At 46.6% G+C, this 18155-nt stretch overlaps 1 long non-coding RNA gene across 2 annotated transcripts in view; it reads left to right on the top strand.

The window, feature by feature from the left end:
* Positions 1 to 13008, top strand: part of LOC311421285 — a 34298-nt gene extending 21290 nt beyond the window's left edge. Inside the window, exons 2-5 of one of the 2 annotated variants that reach the window (XR_014684788.1) lie at positions 8064 to 8127; positions 8426 to 8500; positions 11379 to 11569; positions 12692 to 13008. This is a non-coding gene — a long non-coding RNA (uncharacterized lncRNA). Of the gene's footprint in view, positions 1 to 8063; positions 8128 to 8425; positions 8501 to 10636; positions 10887 to 11378; positions 11570 to 12691 lie in introns of those variants that run through there. The other variant, XR_014684789.1, reaches the window with a different exon arrangement.
* Positions 13009 to 18155: the final 5147 nt, after the last annotated feature.

Here is an 18155-nt window from a genome sequence, read left to right as displayed (position 1 = left end):
CAACTAGGCACATAGCTCATCGCAAATGTTGAGGGAAAACCCTGTGTTTGCAATCTGCAGGGAAGGCTCCACCATCACCATGTCCACAGCAGAAACTGGTGTCGCTGCCTTCCTCCCCACTCATGGGCCTTCTGATACAACCTTGGCACCATGAAGCAAAGCAACAGGCACATCGCCCCACTTTAAATGAGCACAGTCCTGCAAACTGCTTTCTTTCAGCCCCATTATGCACTTTTTCAGATGCCCTTCTTTTTGTCATAAAGGGCTGATTTGCTTTGCTGGTGTTTATCAAACCACATTGCAGTTTCTCATAGCAAGAACCTGTAATCCATGTGGGATCACTCATCAACAGCTGCAGACACTGGAGAGGGCAGACCATGCAGCATCAGACCACATCATGAATGCTTAAGAACCAGGTGTGCTCCAGCAGTAAAACCCCATCATTTTGTGGTCACCCAATTGCTCTTGTTACCAGTCCTTCCAGTAGTCATAGGGTTTTGACCTCATGGAAAATGAGAGCTGCTTCCTACACCATTCCCTGTGTGTGGACAGAGAATTAATGCATCTGGCACCTGGGCTTTGCTAGGTGGTGTGCAGGCTGCGAGGCGCTGAGAGACCTTCACTCTCTTGGCTCCTTCATTCTCTTCAACCCATTCCTGCTGACAAGCAGCTGTCCTCAGCTAAGTCTTGAGCCTTATAATTGTGTACATTTTTTTTTTCTCTGCAAAGTCCAAGAATGTCCCAGTTTTCCATGATTCCGATGTCCCTAATTCAGCCTCTCATGACCCATCCCCACCTCACTTGGTGGCTCCTCTAGCCTGGACCTCCTGCACTGGACCCAGGCATCTTGCCCCATTTCTGGCTGCTCAGCTCTCATTCTGTCTTCCCAAATTTCTGCCCATCTCTCTGCCTTCCTGCCCTGCTGCAGCACCCATAGTGCCCTCCTCTGAGGTCAGTGTCATGAGGGCAGTGGGGAAAATGGACTCACGTAGTGAGGGCTAACAGGGAGGATTTGGGAATGGCTCAGCTGATGTCCTGCCTGTAATGCACCCTTCTGATATTGCCTCTTCATTGCATGGAAATCAGGCTCCACACAATTATCCTTTTTTTTTTTTTTTTTTTTTTTTTTTTTTTTTTATCACTCTCACACCGCATTTTGAACAGGTTGTAAGACACTTCCTCATAATGAGATTAGCCCCCCTCATTGCTTTACAATATACATTTTTATCTGGGTGCATATATAGAACAGGCTTTTTAACTGCATAAAGGTGTCATAGTGAGGCTCAGGCCCTAATGTATGACATTATCTCCTCCGATGATTGCAGTCAGCATCAGGCTATGCATAGAAAAGGCTGTTAACTGGCGTGCAGCAGCCGCTTGCCAGAATGAAATGCACTCACCTGGTAAATGCAGGCAGCAGCTCCCGGAGGTCAGATCCTCGGGTGATGCGAACGAGTGTGGCTCTGCTCAGAGCAATGGAGCGGTGCCAATGTGCGCCGGCTGGAAACCCAGCCCCAGCTAAGGTGCTGCTGTCCGGATGGGATTCCTGCTATGGGCAAGGCTGCGCAAGCTGATGGCTCTTTTTTTACATCCACTCAGCAGATTTCAATGAGGCACTGGTGCAAATCGTGGGAGCAGCTGGAGTTTATGCTGGATGACTCCTGGCTTGACTATTTTGGAAAGTCTGGTTTCAACACAACTAATATCCTAATGCAGCCATGAACTTTGTGATTTGATTTGGTGATGTGGATTGGGAGAAAAGCTTCAGGCTTGCTCTCAGGCAGATCTGGGGACCCACAGCATCCTCTGCCCTGGGGGCCAAAAGGGTTTTGCCCCCTTGGTCTGGATAAGAGCACATTGTCCCTCCCTGCCCCTCAGCCCCATTGGCTATAGGGTCTCAACATCTCTTTGCACCAGTGTCCTGGTGGCTGCTCTCAGGCAAGCGTGTGAGCACTCTGATATGTCTTATAATAAATAAGCCCTCCAAAGGCTGATTAATGTAATGTGATTAAAAATAAAACCAAGCCCAGCAAGTGGGGTGGCATGGGTGTGCTCTCACTTTGTTTATGCAAGAGCTGCAAAACCTGCTGGCCGTGCAAAAGGTTTTATTCACCCAAACCGACTTTAGATATCATCTCTAAGTATTATAAAGGAGTTTTTGTTGTTGTTGTTGTTTTATTTTGTTTTCAATACATATATAGACTAGGAAAATACAGAAGATGGTATTTTTTTCTGCCTCTCAAATGCAATAAGATCTATGAAAACCCATTTTCCCCTGTAGACAAATAACAAATCTCTGCCCTATTCCTGGGGGCTTTACACAGTTTAGAGGAAAGGAAGCATTATGTGGCAAAAGCAACACTTCAAAGAGGTCTGTGTGAGCACCGGGGAGTGTTGGGTTGGGAAATAAACAATCAGTCATTGCAGCTATTTCAAAGCAAATACAGTAACTAATGGTACTGAAATATCACCTAACAGGAGTGAACATTCACACCTCTCAGGAGCTAAAGAGCTCCTTTCACCACACCCTGAGATGGGAACAGATCAAGAACAAGGTTCAAAATGGTCAAAATTGAGTTTACTTTTTCAGTTTTTGTTTAGAGTTCATCCGTAAATACAATCAGACAGGTGGGAAGCAGTGCTCAAGATTCAGCGTCTTCATCCTAAAACTGACAGTGTTACCATTAAAAAAAAAAAAAAAAAGAAAGAAAGAAAAGAAAAGAAATTAAAATGGGAAATTGTAGTAATTTGATTTTACAAGAGAATAGTTCCAACTGTTCTGGGAGAACCAAAGTTAATAAAAGTGCCAAAAATATATTTCTGTTTAAAAGTTAAGGAAATCACATGTATTGGTAATTTCATGTGCTTGGAAGGGAATGCCAGTCCAAATGAAGCCATACCCACTTTTGAGAAGGATATGGCATGCAAAATCTTTATTGTCCCCATAATTTTTGTGCAGCCCTTGCTGGTGCTGTCATCCTAAGTGTATAAGAATATGGAAATTGCTTCTGTGTCAGATTTTGGGCAGAGCAGAAGAGCTCCTGTACCAAAGCTTGTCTACTTCCAGCTCTTCTAGCAGGTCTAAAAGCAGAGCTTGTCTTTCTGATGGGAATTGTGGCATTTTGTAAATGAAGCTGCACCTGTTTAACTGAGGGTGTGATATTTCAACCAATTAGATCCATTTGTGCAGGAAACCATGCCCTTGTTCCTCTTTGGAATAGCTTGGTTTGATTTAATTATGACTAAACCCTTATTAACACAGTTTGCAAAGGCTGGCTGTGCCAGTGGGACCCAGGCAGCTGCCCTGGGTGAAGCCAGCAGGACCCTCCCTGGCAGGTTAACCCACCCTGTCCCTAAAATGGGCCAACACTTTGCTTTTGGGACTGGCTGTGACCTCCCAGCTCCGGCTCCCTCTTGGTTTCTCTCCCTCTGGCTAACAGATGGGTGGCTTGGAGGAGCCCAGCACCAGCCCTGCAACCACAGCTCCTGCAGCTCAGCTCTGCGTGGAGCCTGACCCCTTAACTTGGGGCAGGTGTGCCCACCTTTTAGTATAATGGGCAAAGAAAATTGCTACAGGCAAGTTAATTACTACAAATGTTTGCTGTTTGAGTAGCAGTGTAGCTATTGCATTTCAAAGCCAAGGAAACTGAGGCATGGGAGCCTGACAGAAATAATGCTCTTCTGCTTTCTAGGTTTGTTATTAATTACCTGATCCTTATAATGCTTGTTGGAGCTCAGTAAGTGCTCTCAGGGATGAGAGAGCTGCAGAAAAATTATTCGTGTGCCTTCTAAGGATTGTTGTTGGGAGGTGGAGTATACTTCAGGCCTTGCAACCATAAGTGCTGGAGCACAGCTGAGACAGCAGGGCAAGCTTCTCGGCAGATAAAACAATCCAAACCTGTAATCCGTGTTATGAGGTCATCTAAAGGACCAGTCACACCAAATATGATCAAAAATTAGATTTCTCTGGTGGAAAAAAATCTGATCTGGCATTTCTCACAGCCTTGGTGTCTTTCCTTTGAAAGAATCCTTTGTTCTGCAGGTCTTAGGATGAAATTAAGTCATAACTCATGTAAATACTGATTTTTGACTGGCTGGGAGCCAGTCCTATATCCTGTAGCGATTTATACCCCCTTCCCCACATACACAGACCATGTCGAATTTCTCTCCACCCTCCAAACTGGGGTAGATCGAGGACGTTTCTTATATTTTATTATATTTCTTATATCCCTGGAAACCTTATGAGAGATCAGAGCATATGGAGGGCATCCCTCTGGCTCCAGCACAGGGGGTCCCCAAGCTTTATAAACTCAGCAAATTACGGACCTGATCCTGGGGCTTGGGTATTGCTGTGGTAGAGTGAGCTCACTCACAGGTCTTGCTTCTTGTGTGTGAGTTGTTCAGGAACCATTTCTGGCTCAGAGGTTTTGGTTATAATTACTCGTCAGATGCTTTGGCTGGAAAGCTGCTATCCATGGGCAGTTTGTGACACGTCCTCTGAGCGCATGGTGTTCATAATTCAGATTTACACGGTCTGGGACTGGTCACCTAAGCTGCATGGCATCATTTTTTATTTCCATGTTGTTTTACATTAGGGAGCAATGAATAACAGACTATGAAATTTGGGGTGAATACTAATTCATGCTGACTTGTGTGAAGCTTTTGGGAATTGCAGACATTTCCCAAATGCCCTGTGGTTTTCCAAATGCTAGTGAGTCACAGCTAACCACTTTCATTCACAAAAATATTTTCAAGATTGTTTTTTTAACTATTTAATCAGCTCTGTGAGGGTTGGAGTTCTGTTTTCTGACTGAAGTTGGAGATACTCATGCTCATTTCACTTGGATGTAGATCTGGCCTAAGTTACCATAACAGCATGTAATTACATATGAATACAAAAAAATGCAAAGTGTGTTAACTCAGAACTTTCTGAAATTAAAAGCAAATGCTCAATTAACATGAAAAAGAGACCTGGACTAAATTTTGCCTATGAGACCCTCAAGCCGATGCAGTTCTGGCTGTGGATGTGCCTTTTGCTGAGGGAGGAACATTTCACATTGCCTTTCCCCATCCCCAATAGGATCAGATGGAAATGGTTCTCATGCTGGGATTTGGGAATAAGTCTCAGGGGAGATGGATTAGTGGGCAGTGGGTTGTGAGAAGGTCAAAAAGACAACAGATTGCATTGCTCTGTGCACGCTGCAGCTCAGCTGTGCATCCATTATTTAGCAGTGTATGCTGTGTGTTTATATCTGCACCTCTGCTTTGGGGAAATTCTCTGTTTTTGCGTGAATACACACATCTCCTCTCCATCCTGCCAATGAGCCACAATAACCAACAGTGATACTGAACATTCGTTTTGTTTGTTTGTTTGTTTGTTTGTTTTTTTCCAAAGGTAGCACGCTCAGAGCTTGGGCAGCCAGGCTTGAAGGCAGCAGCTGAGTGCTGAGGGAGGGGATGCAGAAGGAGGGGGGATAACTCGACCGGCCGTGCAAGGCTGTGCCGAGCCTGGTGCCAGGTGCGGAGCAATGCCCGGCTTTGGGAAGGGACCATGCTCTGCCCCAAATCCCTCCTGAAACTGAGGCACAGCCACAGCCTGTTCAGAGCTCCTCGCTCGTTGCTCCAGGCAGTCATTGCAGGGGCTGCTGTCCTCCATCCAAATCCTTGCATGGTGCTGCAGCAGCAAAAAAAAAAAAAAAAAAAAAAAAAATCATCCTGTTTGGGCAAATAGCGAGCTCACGAGCTTTGTTTTATTGAAACCATCAGGCTTGGCTAAAATCTCCGGTCTCAGAGCGAAGCTGATGACTTCATCCTTGGAGCTGCCTCCATGTAACCTTTGCTTTCACGGATCTACTAGGAAGCTCCCCGGGAGGGGAAGCCCAGCTGCCAAATAAATCACACCTTCCCGGCAGAGAGGTGCGAGGTGCTCCACAGGAACCCGTGCTGCCTGGGAGAGGAGACACAGGGATCTTCTGCAGAGGTTTTTGGGCTTGTCCAGGTGCCAGCATTCTCCACCAGAGCCCATCGATGTAAATGCACGAGTTCTTGTGGAGTTTCGTTGCTCTGTTCCCAGTGAGGACTTGGCCAGAGCCTGTGTGCGTGGTAGGTGGGAAGGAGCCTGTAGTCAACCGAAGCACTTTTTTATTTTTCTTTCTAGTTAAAAGCAGATATATTTTTAAAAAAAATATTTGCAGGGGGAAACTATAATTTAGTTTTAGAATTTCCCATTTAATACTCCCCCAATGCCTGTGAAAAGCTTTGAGTTGCAGTTCATGATTTGAATCTTTATGGGCAATTAGCTGGAGAAGGACTTGGAGAAACACAGGTACGGATTTGCAGAGCTTGGGGTAGGGTGATGTGGGGATGAGAACCTGTAGAATGGGAAGCTTTGCCATAAGGAGGAGGGGAAGGAGCCCACCAGTACCACATTTCTTTAAAGATGCTTGAGCATCAGTGTTGCATACTGTCAGCAGCCCATAATTCAGACTCGTTCAGACCAGAAGCCAGATTTCCACACGCACACTCTGCAGTGCACACCTTGGGTTTGATCCGCTGGATCTAACAGAGCAGGCACCGAGAAGAGGAACTGGGAACCTGAGAGCTCTCCAAGCCCAGCCCTGGCTGAGGGTGATGCCATCTGCCCAGGAGAACTGAGCAGAGGTCTCAGTTCTGGAGGGCAAACAGGGATTAAGTCCCTGGTGCCCTGCTTGCAAAAGAGCAAAGGCTTGGCTGGAACCGCAGAGGTTGCTTCCCATGTCTCCTGGGAGAAGACTGGGGGAGAAAAATTAGATGTAAAATTTGCCTTTTGCATCATTTGAGGCTGGTTTCAGGGGGCTTGGACAGTGGGAAGGGAAGACTTTTAGCTTTGGGGCCTCTATTTAAACTAGACCAACTTTTATTTTATTTTTGCATAAGAAAATAGATGCTGCTGGATCATGGTTCTGGTCCACTATTTTTCCGTACAGACTTGCAATCTGAAGGTACTGGAGATTCTCCAGGCCAGAAGAAGACACGAAAGTGGAATTACCTGATTCCATTACTATTGTTTGTTTGTTGTTTTTTGTTTGTTTGTTTTTATATCCTCACCCCAGCTCCAGTCAAAATATATTCACTTGTGCCTCAAAAGGAGAACAACTTGTGGCTCCTTCAGATATGACTGACTCAGACGCATCATCTCCATGAACTGTTTGTCCTAAAGCCTTTCCCATCATTTTGGCTTTCTTCTTTCCCTGTTTTATTTCCCTTTTCTGTGTCCCTCCTCCTGCCCTGTACCTCTCCTGGAGCCAGGAAGCTCTGCACACAGCACCTCTCCGTGAGCACACGCTTTCTGCTGCCAGCACAACAGGTCTGCCATTTTTGTCATTATTCTCAGTGTCTCCCACACCTTGCAAAGCAAATATCCCACGTCTACCTGTAGTGTTATTTGCTTGTAGCCTTCAACTGGCAAATACTCTCTTTAATGAGTCCTCAAAAGAACTGAGGAGGATGAGGAAGAGAGCTCTGGCCTCCAGGGAAGAAGCTAGCCAGCTTGGGTGATCTGCCTCTGCCATCTTAATGTCCAGAGAAATTAATCGAATCTGGTGATTAATCCTCCAAGGGCAAGTATTTTAAACTACTAAGCTCTGACCCTGAAATACCCAAAGTGCTCAAATACCCTGGTGCAAAGTACCCTAGTGCCCAAAGGCTGCAAATGAGAGGTGAGCAAAGGCAAGACAAGGCTATCTCTGATCTTGAAGTTAGGTTAAAAACAGCGGGTAGCTGGGTAGGTCAGCATCCAGCTTGCCTTGACACTGGAGATTTGGTGCTGAAGGCACAGCCACCTCCAGCGACTTTGTGCCCAGCTCCTGCCAGGGGTGGGAGGTCGGGATGGCCCCAGCACCGCAGCAGATGCTGGCTGATGGATGGCACCCAGGTGGAATCAAGGCTCCCCGAGATGGTCCATATGCTCCTCATCAACCTGCAGCTGTTCTGCAGTGAGTGTCCCACAGTTACAGGAGCATAGTTATAGGAGCAACACAGACATATCCTCACAGCTGAACGGTGACTTCTCCTGCTGTTCTTAGGTCTTCTTTGCAAGCCTGGAGTACAAAGCTTCCCATTTATGTGCCGTGGCCATGCTGTCAAGGTGTAAGTAATCTCTTTCATACTTACTGAGCTGCATGGTCACCAAGGTGCAATATCTGATGGGCAACAGATGTCTGCTTTCTTCCAAGGTTTCAGTGCTGTATTATTGCTGTTATTTGCTCTATTTTGTGCTGCCAGGGAGGGGAGGAGGGGCAAGAACTAATGCAGCCTGCTGAATGAATGGCCCCCACAGTCCTGGGCTTTGTGGGGGCTATTTTAAGTGCTTGAATAATACAGATCTTGCATATCTCCTCAGACCTGCAATCACATCTCCTGCAGTGGGGATTTCTGGTTTATTCAGGCAGCCTTTATCCAAGCACCCTCTGGTGATGCCCCTGTGCCTGCACAGTGCTGCAGAAGACAAAACAACCTGCAGGTAAGATGAGGACTGTGCCCTCTGAGGATGTCTCTCCTGAAGGTGAGGTGCTTTACCTTTGCATTAGTTGTTTGTGCTTGGGGACCATGCAGGGAATTGTGCCTAGAGGTGTTCGGCAGCAGTTCAGGCACACCGGGGTGTGCTGTCATAACTTGCTTGATGGAGAGAGTGCGGTGGTGCCTCCGACTCTGCTCCAGTGCTGCCGCGTCCTTTCTGCTTTTGAAAAAGTGCTGTGCAGCCTTAAACTTCCACCTCGATACCCTCCAGGAAGCCTGGCTTAACGCCTCATCTGAAGGACATGATACGAGTCATTAAAAACATTTTTTAAAAGTCTGGAGGTGACCTATGGGGCTCCAGGAGACCGGCTCCAATGCAGCAGCAAGCGGCCAGCTTGCCTCTGAGCCGCGGGGGCTGCTGGTGCCGGGGCTGTGCCCCCGCGGAGAGCACCCGGCTGATCCCGAGCTGTTGGGAGAGTCCTGGGGGAGATGCTGGGAAGAGAGCTGTGGGGAGACCCTACATCGGTGTCGGAGCTCAGACAGCTGAAATTCAGCCCAGGCCCTGAGCCAAATGCTAACTGCTTTTAGCAGCCCCTGGTCAGTACTTCAAGCTCTTTGCCTTGTGCTTCAGAAGTGTTGGACTCTGTCTAAATATGGATGATCCTTTGTGTGTGGGAAGTGTCTGAGCTGTCTGCAGAAGGGGCCACCATCTGCAGATGGATGGCTGGAGACCCGTGGCATTGCTGGCAGGTCACAGACCGTGGTGGAGATGGCCACCTGAGTGCTCCCTGCATTGGCATGACCATGGGACATCCACATGTCCTCAGCAGAGCTGCTCTGGAGGTGCTTGCTTCCTTTCCCTGAAGTTACTGCTGGGCTCCCAGCTGCCAGCCCAGCTTTAGAAATGCCTCCATCCTTTATTGTAAGTGCCACAGTGCCTGAGAACTTGTCACCCACTGGGGACTTGTGCTTTTCTCTCTCTAGGTGCTTAGCCCCACACCTGAAGCCCCTGTCCCCTCCCCAGCCCTACCACCCACAGCAGACCTTTGGTGCAAGGGATGAGTCCATGTTCCCTGACACTTTGCTGCACAGTGAGACACAGACAGTTTGTTTCAGCAGAAATTTGGGCTATAAACCTCTGGGAGACTGGGCTATCATAAAAGATGTATCCCCCTCGATCAGTGCATGATTCAGTCATTAGAGGTAGAGGATTGGAAAAGAAATGCCAGCTCAGGGATGTAATTTGGCTCCGTGGAGATACCTAAGCCTTGTCTGCGCTAATACTTGTAGTAATAGGTATTAAATTGGCTCATGTAGACACAGCCCTGAAAGGCAAGAAAACAACTTCACATCTCCTTTTTAACCTCTTTTCAAGTCAACCTTTTTTCAGACCTGAGGCACAGCGTGTCTTTACTGCTGTTTATGGGATGGTATGGCCTGGGGGGCTCACGTGCGTGGCAGCCCGCGGTGCCAAGATCTGTGAGCGTGTTCAGGAAGAGACACCCACAGGGAAGAGTTCAGGATCTAGGTAGGCACAACAGGAAGAGGAGGCGTTTCTCCATTTTGCACAGTGAGGGGCTGACTTGGATGCAGGGGCTTAAATCCAGGTGGGACAGAGCTGTGGCCAGCAGGGCTCCCCTCTACACAGAGCTCAGGCTGGTGGTAGGATGTGCTGCAGGAGAAGCAGCTCCCAAACCACCCAGTGTTACGTGATCAATGTGTGCATCTACCACCCAATAGTGCTAGGTTACTTCAACCTGCCTGCCTATAAAATGCCTGGCATTATCTGCCTGTGCTCCTGAAGCAGCATCCCAGGGCAGGAAGAAAAGCCTTGCCTGGCCATGGCCAGAACACAACCCTGCCTCTCCTGAAGCAAAATCTGGTGCTTTGCCACCGAAGCAGCTTTTCCAACCCAGTGCATTCATCATCGCTGCCGCAATCTGTTCAAGGAGAAGCATCCACAGCTTCTACCTGGCAGGTGGGTCGCATCCTGCTATGGGTCAGCGCTGCTCTGGCCTCATTATTTGTGGATGGAAAAGGTTTTTGCAGTCTTTCAGAGTTAACAAGTCACTGTGTTGCAAACTCTTATCGTAATCCAAGTTAGCCTTTGAAAATGCATTGCCAATTGTCTTTGTAGGTAAACATAAACAAGTATCTTTCATCAACATCCAGAAGACAAACCTTCATAAGCTGCTGCGGGGCCATTTGAGCAGCACCTCAGATGAGTGTTCTTGCAAGCCTGGCTCCTTGGGAACAGTACATCTGACCAAGCTCTCTGCAGCATCTGATTAATGCTGTCAAACATAATGAAGGGAGGAAAAATCACAGAGTCAATAGGGATGAGCTGGAGCAAGCTGAGTCCAAGTCCAGCAATGTGTGCCTGTCTCATGGTGAGCTTTTTTGTTTTATGTTTCATTTAATAATGCACCATTCAAATCCACAGTGCTGTCTTAGCAGGAGAAATGGGCTCCCATTCCTTTGGTCACATCCAGGGCTGAACGTGTATCTGTGTCACAAAGGTATTTGCATCTGGAGTCTCATCCTGCCCGAACTAGAAGGTCTCCGAAGTGCAAAGGCTGCTCAGCTCCTCTTCTAGGTCGGGCCCATTTCCAAGGTAAATGCAAGTATTTGCAGGCAAGCTGGGGAAACAACTGCCTTACCCACTCTAGGGAGAGGGAGAGAGGTCTGGAGAAATATTATTACAAATTCCTGGCTTGAATAACTACTTTTGTCTCTTCTGGAGGCGGCACCCCCAGCAGGACAGCACAGAGATTTCAGTGGTGCGTAAATGTTGAGACTGTAACACATCGGGTGTTCTTCTCGGCAGGGCATCCTGGAAGGATCCCCTAATTGTTGCCTTCTCCTTTTTTTTGCTTCCGCAGTGAACTGTGGGAAATAGTGGGCCATCCTACTTCTGCCCCACTCCTGACCTCCTCCTGCCCAGCACTGTGACTGGGAAGGGCCAGTCGCTACTGGGAAGTTCAGCAGAGCTCTTCTGGCTGCTTGGGGCAAGGGTGAAGGGTCTCAGAGAAGGAGCAGACATAATCTGTGCTTCGTTAGAGCAGCCACCAAGGTACCTGAGTCCTATTTATCACCCTTACCTACTGGGCATCGCTTTCAATAAAGGAGAGGAATAAGTCTTACAAGCTCTCCCAAAACTCCCCTAAGTCTGTATGTGAGGGACCTGATGTAAAGTTCTGGCAGGTCCTCTCCTAGGAACTCTCCTAGGAATTTAGAGGCAATGTGGGGGGAAGGGAGAAAAAGAAGGTGTTGGTTTGGCACAGGTGAAGGCTTGGGTCAGCTCTTGCCCAGGACAGACCAACAAGTGCACCTGAAATCTTGGGGGCATCCTCAGCAGCCAAACCCTCAAGACTTGGGCCAATTCTTCTTGCTCTCAGCTGGGCATGAATTAGCTTCAGGGGCAGGGCAGAGACACAGTTATTCCCCAAACCAGAATGTGGGGTCCTAAATTGCTTAGGAGATCTTGATATATTTATTTTAAATGCAATAATCCCCAAATTATTATCCTTTAGCTAGAGACACTTGGAGTTTCTACATTCAATCCCATTTTCAGCCCATGTATATAGGTAACTCAGCAAGATGTGGCAAAGCAGATTCCATAAATCCGCAACAACGATGTTTAGGAACAATGGAGGGACCATATCTGTTTCCTTATTTATCTCTTAGTTCTCCGTGCCTCAGAGATTGCTGCATGATCTTGAATGAGTCTGTCTGAAAGTGTTGCCTCACGTTAGCCCTCCAAAAAATTGTTCGCTCTTATTTGTTGTTAAATCTGCCAAATGTTTTACGGTTCTCGTGATACATCCTGGAAGTCAGTTGAGTGGCAACAGGTTTGGTCTCTTCTCCTGCAATGATGTCTGAATAAATAGCCTCTGATGTTAGTGCATGTGGCATATCAAAGCAATTGTTCTTGGTCTGTGAAATATAGTCTGTATTAATCTCTCCCTTACCTGTAAACTAGGTGAAAAAGCGTACACATGCACACAAATTATTTGATGTTTTTTTCTCTAAATCAAAAAAATTGTCTCCGTGGTCCTATTATCTCCTCTTATTAAGTATGTTTTCATGCTGTGCTTTTTTTGTGCCCACAGTCAATAACAATTTAAATGATACTCTTTGATGCCCTTTGTTCACATCATTTATTTCCATCTCTTTATCTGATTTTTGCCAACAGGACCTAATTTGAAAGAGGCTGCAGTTCAGCGGCAGGAGGGATTTAAACACTGTTAAGACTGACATTTTCCCTCATCTCACATCCCGTGGGGTACCTGATTGCAAATTTATAATACACCAGAGGTCTCGCCATCAGAAGATACAGACTTACAGTAACAGCAACTAATTTAAAAAAGATCTCCAGCGCATCAGTGTCTGGGGCTGGTTTACACAGACTAATTAATCCTTATTTGACCTGAATTAACTCTTAATCTGTGTGAAATGAAAGAGCTTTACTGGGATACAGCAAATTTTAAAAGATGGAAAATCCATTCAGAACAGGAGGTTTCTGCAGCTGGGTGACTCGTGGATTAAAATACTTGCCGGCTGTGGAAAATTAGCTTGTTCTTTTTTTTCTTTTTATTTTTTTTCTCTTTTTTTCTTTTCCTTTTCATTTTTTTTCCCTTCTATTCCCACCCCTCTTTTACGAACCAGCAAATACAAGAAAGGGGCAGAAGACTTTTTGCCACCAGCTGTTGTCCATTGGTAAGTGGTATAGATGCAGGACAGATTAATCCTCCATGCCATTTCTTGCTGGTACCTTGGATTTATCCAAGTTGTCTGCAGGATGGCACAAGGGAGAAAGACCACTTTGGGGCGTATCTTCCCTTTGGGTGTCCCCAGGCTGCTCAGTCTCCAGCTAAGAGATGGCTGCTCTGCTTCTTGGGAGCAGCCACCTGGGCAAGGACTGTTTGTCCCATAGCTTTGTGACAGGGGAACAGGGGATTCTGAGGGCACAAAATGTTGTGCTGGACTCACACAGATGGAAAAAAAAATAAGATTTTTGACCTTGGAGTTGCTCCATCAGGTTTGATGAAGGACAAGCTTGGTCAGCTGTCCTCTTCCGTCTTGGAAGACTTGGCCAGAGCACAGTGACCAAATGGCTCATCCAAGATGGTACCAAGAGGGTATCGGAGGTACAAACGCATCCCTGGCCACAGTGTGCCCTGATGCAAGGGCTAAGTGGGATGTGCTGGACTGGAAGTGGGATTTGGAGACCGGAGCTGGAGCCAGGATATGTCAAGGCCACCCTGAACATGAACAAATTCTCACTGCTGAGCCCTGGGGCAGTCTTGTTCAGCATTTGTGGGTGTGTTAAGGGCTGGCTAGGCCTTGGCAAAGCTGTGTTAATAACGAATAGCTGAAGGATTTTGGCCTGGCACGTGTACCTGTGCCTTGGTTAGGTTTTGTGGTGTGCTGAGCTGAAAGCTCCTGCCTGCGGAGGCTCTCTCAGAGCTCACCCCGTTGTGCTCTTGTCGCCTCTCGGTGTGCAAAGGCAGGCAGCAGATGCTTGGAGGAGACCAGAGATGGCAACGTGGCGGTGAACTGATGGGGCTAGGTGAGACATCTTCCCCAGCCCCAGGCAGGCGGGAGCTCACCTTCCTCCTGTGTTCTTGGCATGCTTTTTAACCCTGCTTACCCATTATTTATTCTCTTTAGCTCTTGCCAGTATCAGTACCATCACATCTTATCTGAGTGCAAAGGACAGGATCATTTTCTCCTCTTTCTGGGGTGGAGACCTGTCCAAAATCACCCAAGATACCTGAGGCAGGAGCGTGACATGAGCCCCAGCCCTCTGACCCCCCTGTGCCTTAGGATCTCCTCTGCCATGCTGGTAATGTCACTGCAAATGCTGTTATTATTCCATTAAATGTCCACTGCCCTAGCCACAGCAGAGAGGCATTTAAAAAGATGCTACCACATTACGCAGAATAAATGTCACCCTCTCAAATCAGCAAGCTGTCGATGGCTTAAGGTAACCATTTAAAGGTTATCCAGTGCTGCTTGTATCTCTATTTTCAATTACCCCCACTTGTTGGCTTTGAAGTCTTTAGTATGGAAAATAAATCATAGCGCAATGTGCTGCTTCCATCATTCAGTAATGCCTGATGTGACAGCCACAGAAGATCACAAGATTATAGCGATAAGGGTCTAGTTTTAAAATGTTTACCATTTCCCAGCTGGATCTTTGACCTCGGACTGCATTAATGTTGTGCCATTTTCAGGTCTAATGCCAATCTCTGTCTTGCAACATATCATCATTTTAATGCCTGATTTACACTCTGAATTATGGTAATTTATTGTAATAGTGTGATTTGACCTTTTCAGTATTTCCTATTTTTATTGGCTAGCTGTTTCGTCCCTTTCCCCAGAGGTTAGTGGGACTCTGGGGGGAGCGGAGGAGATGAGCGAGCCTTCCACAGCACTCAATGCTGAAAAGGGCAAAAAGTGAATGCACACTGCTAATTCAGGGACCGGGGGACAATTCAAGGGTGATATTTGTACCAGACCCCGCGACAAGAACAGAGGGGACACATTGTCAGCATTATGGATGAGGGGGCATCTTCAGGAATGACCAAAGGGATGGTCGTGAGCCTCTATCAGCCTCCGTGTCGTGCCTGCATGGGGCCAGCTGCTGCTTGCCTGCCGGGAGGCTGCCCTCGCAGTTTGAAGCTACAGTTTGTGCTCTGAGCACATCAAAATGCCCCTGAGCATGGCTGCCTCTGGCTGTAGAGGAAATCAGCTTTGGGAACCTGTGTGTGCCCTTGTGAGAGAGTAGAGGTGGAGAAGACCAAGATGGGAAGTGAAAATATAATCCTAATTGTTTCTCCTTTTCATTGCCCTCTGCCCAGAAATACCACCTCTCCAAGGTAGGATTTGCAGGCATGCAATAAGAGAAAGTGTTAGCTTATAATTCAAGGAAAGGGGAAGAAAAAAAAGAAAGAAAGAAAGAAAGAAAACCCAGAAACACTAAAATGATCTCTTACAACAAAAAGCTTTGATAAAAGCAAAGCTGAGCCTGAGGGTGATGCTGCTTCTTCACCCTGTTCATCAGTACCAGGTTTGTTCCAGAGGACCCAGCCTATCCTTTCTGTTTTGGAGTGTTATATTTTTTTTAAGGACTGCCCTTCGGCAATCCTTTTGAAATGAGTATTTGTGCCTGGCTCTGGGAAGGAGCAGTGAGGGCAAGCAGTCAGCTTGTGTTCAGGCCACGTTGCGTGTCTGGGAGCAGTAACCTCAGCCTCTGCACTCAAGGAGCGAGAAAGCACGGCAGAGCCAGGCTGGGACTCAAGCTCTCCAAGAGGCATTTCTAAACTTTTGTTAATAAGGGCTCAGAAAAACAGGGGTCTAATCCTACCCAGAGGGGTGCTGGTTGCTGTTACGAAGCTTTGATGGGAAACAAGGACAGAAAAACAGAGGCAAAGGAAGCATTAAGAGTCTCTTGCCGTAGAAGTGTGGGTAAGGTAATATGGAAGCTACTCTGAGCAGAGCAGGCTGGAAACACAGCGGGACTGGACCCATCTCCTCGGGTTCTTGTAGCTCCTGGCACCATTGGGATCTGGCACGTCCCTTGGGCACATTTGCTGCACCTAGAATGAATTACAGAAGTGTGAATTCTGTCCAAAACCAGAGGCAAAGCTAAAAGATGTGCCTGGAGAAGGCATTATCCTACCTTGGTCCTGTTTACACGTGCAGGCTGGGGGACTGCAACCACCAGGACAGCAGCAGGTGCGTGAAGCGTGCAGGCATTGCTGTGGCTCAGCGTCTGTAGGTCAATGTGATGTATTAACAGTGAGATTAAGGGAGACCATAAAATGCATATTGTGCATATATGAAATTGTATTTTCAGGTGATTTGTTTTCTGTTGAGCCATCCAGCTCACCTCTGCCCAAGAGCTAATTTATGATGTTTACTTAAAGTGATGGGTCCGGGGCAGGAGATGGAGTGTAGTAAAGTATCTTCCTCTAGTGTTAGCTGGTAGACATGTAATTCTTCTTGCTCTGTGTCTGCACCAGGTGTTTTATAACAGGCAAACATCTGTACTTTCCCATTCATCCCAAAGGCCATTTCCATTACCCCTTGGTTGGGCTGGCTAGAAATAACAAGTTTTCCTGGTGCTGGGCTTCAGTAAAATACTCTGAGCTTCTCATGTGATATGACTTACTCCTAACACCAGTGAGCACTTAGTGCCTCACAGACAGGGTTTTATTTCATGGTCTCTAACAGGATTGTACTTCCAGAAGCTGAATTTGTCCCAGCATTTGATGGAAACTAGAGGGGAGCTTCCTTTCTGTATCAGAAATATCTATTGAAGGGTATGTAGCTTAAACTGCAGGACAGGGGGTCCCATTGGCACAGTGCTTGGGACTTAGCTGAGAGTCTTCAACAACTCATGCTAAAAATGACTTAAATTCACTCAAAAATTGGTAGGAGTTTAGTGCCTTTGAGACATCTGCCCCTCTGTCAAATCTGGTTAAAATTGCCCACAGCTCATCCTAATGAGCACTGGTACCTGTGGGCGGTTCTCTTGGGCTCCCCCAAATGCATTTGTCTTTTTACCTTAGGAAACTGAGACAAAAGGGATCTTAATTCTGACTGCACTGAAGCCTTAAAACTTGCTTTTATCTGACACCACAGAGAAAGTGTTTCTGCCCTATAAAAGCATGTGTTAGACTTGTTCTGCATAACAGTGTATGTCAAGAGGCAAAGGCAGCTGAACGGGGGCTGGTGGAGCTCAGGATTTTCACTGATTTCCTCTGTGATTTGAGGCAAGTTTCCTTCATTTTGGTGTTCATTTGCCTTAACTGTAACCAGGTCAACAACATCCAGCTGAGGTTTGATTTGGTCGCTCATATTTGCGCAGATCCCATGGGGTCCAGATTTGGAACTCTATGAGAATTTGCAGGGGGGGTGTTTGTTTTAAAGAAGAGTTTTAGGTACAGGCAGCTGTTCTGAGGGCCCTTTTTGCTGTTCTCATAGCTGGTCGGTCCGTTTATTCTACAGGATGACAATTACAATATAAAATCATTGCCTATAGGAAGGGAAGAAAACCAGAGCTGGGTATTCCTGAATTGTCAGCTTTCTAAGCAGTCTTTACAAACAAACAAACAAAAACCAACCCACAACTGTGTGCGATTTTATTGCACATTTTCAATCCATTCAGCCACTTCCATAGCAATACAGAAAAAGTACACACATTTTTGATGCCTGCTTTGTAGATGTTATCACCTTCATTAGTTTGATGTGCAAATGGTTACTTAGCAATACTAATACCTGCAGTGAGTGGTTTCAACCAGCTACAATCAGGCACAGAGCTGTGAATGTACTGCACACGCTGGTGCCTTCAAAAACGGCTCCTTTTTAAGTTTCTGCTTGCATCCTGTTTCTGAACTGGGATTTTGCACAAATATTTTAAAATAATTGTTTTAACGTTTTCATGCTTGCTTTTAAAGTAGATCATCCTCTGTGATCATAGACAATGGGAGCAATTGTTCAGTGGTCTTCTACTCTAATCGAGTCAATTTGCTTTGCTGGGATTTCCCTCTCCCCTGTATTCAGATCTCAGAGTGGTAGGACCAAACAGAGTGAAGCGGATCTAATTAACTTCTCTCAAGGGTATTGACTGTCTGCAAAGGAAGAGGAAA

The sequence above is a fragment of the Aythya ferina genome (assembly GCF_964211825.1).
Source record: "Aythya ferina genome assembly, chromosome: 19".
Taxonomy (NCBI): Eukaryota; Metazoa; Chordata; class Aves; order Anseriformes; family Anatidae; genus Aythya; species Aythya ferina.
Note: the sequence above shows the minus strand (reverse complement) of the source record. Positions and strands in the feature narration are given on the sequence as shown.